Source organism: Triticum dicoccoides, chromosome 2A (assembly GCF_002162155.2).
Source record: "Triticum dicoccoides isolate Atlit2015 ecotype Zavitan chromosome 2A, WEW_v2.0, whole genome shotgun sequence".
Classification (NCBI taxonomy): Eukaryota; Viridiplantae; Streptophyta; class Magnoliopsida; order Poales; family Poaceae; genus Triticum; species Triticum dicoccoides.
In genome coordinates, this window is record NC_041382.1 from 577,177,513 (window position 1) to 577,179,744 (window position 2,232).

Consider the following 2,232-nt stretch of genomic DNA (forward strand, 5'->3'; position numbering starts at 1 on the left):
GCAATCCCATCGCACAAGACACACGTCTTGTTAAGTTGAACCGTTTCTGTTATCTTGTGTCAACACAAACAGTTCATCCAACTGAACTGCATGCCGTATATCGCACACACCTTGATCTGGCTGACCGTTTCTTTTGTGTTGCCTAATCACAAACAGTTCATCCGAGTGAACCATATGATGTATATCGCACACACCTTCATCTGGCTACCCGTTTCTTTTGTTTTGCCTAATCACAAATAGTTCATCCGAGTGAATCGTATGCTGTGTATCGCACATGCCTTCATCTGGCTACCCATTTCTTTTGTTCCTCCTCATCACAAACAGTTAATTGAACTGAACCATATGCCCTTCATCGCACACGCAACTAAAATCTGAACCGTGTTTGATGCATCCCCCATTGCAAATGTTTTGCACCTTTTTGATGGTTTTCATACACCACCGTTTGCAATTATTGCATCGCACACAGTTTCTCGAAGGGTCTCTGATCGTAGTGTTGCTTTAGCAGCATCCTACAGTAGTGCCAGATGAAGTTGTGTGCGATATACAACATACGGTTCACTCGGATGAACTGTTTGTGATTAGGCAACACAAAAGAAACGAGCAGCCAGATGACGGTGTGTGCGATATACGGCATGCGGTTCACTCGGATGAACTGTTTGCACTAAGGCAAGAGAACAAAAATGGTTCAATATAACAAGATGTTTGTGATACGCCACAAACAGGTCTGTAATCAGAAATGTGTGCGAATACTGATAATAATAGAAACGGTTCCCTAGTGTGGTCCATGTTCATCTAATCATCATCTCCTTCTTGTGCTAGCTCGATGTTCCTTCTATGCTAAGTTTCCATTAATTGATGGCATTTTATGAACACGCCACTATTTCCCGCCATTTCCTCACCTGTTTGCCACCACCTAGCGATATTGCGCATAGGCGGCGTGCGGTGCATGGAGGCGACAAGCGCATCCTGTAGCACATCCATCTTTTCCAAGCATGCCAACCCGCCAAAGCGCCGCCTCTGCCATCAACCTCGTCGACGAGGAAAATGAGCAGGAACCACGGCCCGTCGAGGCCGAGGCGCTCCCCGGCAACGCGATGGACGACATCGTGATGCGCACCATTGCCAGGGTTGAGCAGACCTTTGGTGCATGGTGCTTGAGTGCCGCGGATCAAGATAGGCATGTCAGTGCCAACAGGCTGCAGCTCGCCGCACAACATGATCGATGGTGCGCCGTAGAGCAAGCTAGGCGCGTCTGTGCCGATAGGCTGTGGCTCTCCGCACGGCAATACCGTTGGAGTGCCGCAGAGCGAGAGGCATGGCACGCCGCACAGCAAGAGCGGATCCATCGGCGCTTGCCTGCTGTCGACACGGCATCGCAGCTAGGTACGCGTTCGATTAGTACTCCCATTCCTCGCCAGGAGTGGGCAGAGGCCCTTAGCGCCGTACTTGCAGCAGAGGCCAGCCGCGCCATACTTGCACCGGACGCCGGCCACGCTGTTCGCATGGGTGCCGCCGCCGTTCGCCTTGTCCGCGGCCCGCTGGATGCCAACGCGCTGGTTCATTTGCTCGATCCCCTCCTTGGCCCAGGTGTACACCTGGGCGCAGTAGAGGAACATGGCCATTGCATCCTCGAGCTGGTGATCTCCAATGAAGTAGCCAACTTGGAGCTCGAGATCCCGCTCCAGATGTACCGCGAGCATGTCGACCGCTTGGATGAATGCCTGCACGAGTTCAGGCAGAGCCAAGAGCTACCGTAGGCAAGGGCAGCTGTTCATGGTCTCATGGACGGGTTTTATTTTAAAAAACCGTTTCGACATGGATAGCTATGTATTCACAACAAGCATAGTATTGCTTTGTTTATTGCTTTGTTTCAATGCATGTACTCTGTTTTCCATTCTTATATGTTCTGTTTCAATGTGTGTATATACGCTTTCCATTCTGTATATGTGGATGATAACAGCTAGATTCAAATTAGTATACAAAAACAGATAGAAAATGGAATTCATAATATATATATATATATATATTAAATGTTCATTAGTTCATCACAGAATATATATATAGGGTGGGTCTATTCTAATAACACCCCTTAAGACCTTATTCTAATAACACCTCCTCTTATTCTGATAACACGGCCGAGCAACCCGCGGCTACAAACTAATCCAGCAAAAATGCCCGCCTTATCCTCTCGTCACCCACCCAAAACATCTCTCCCCCCACGGCCTCCCCCAC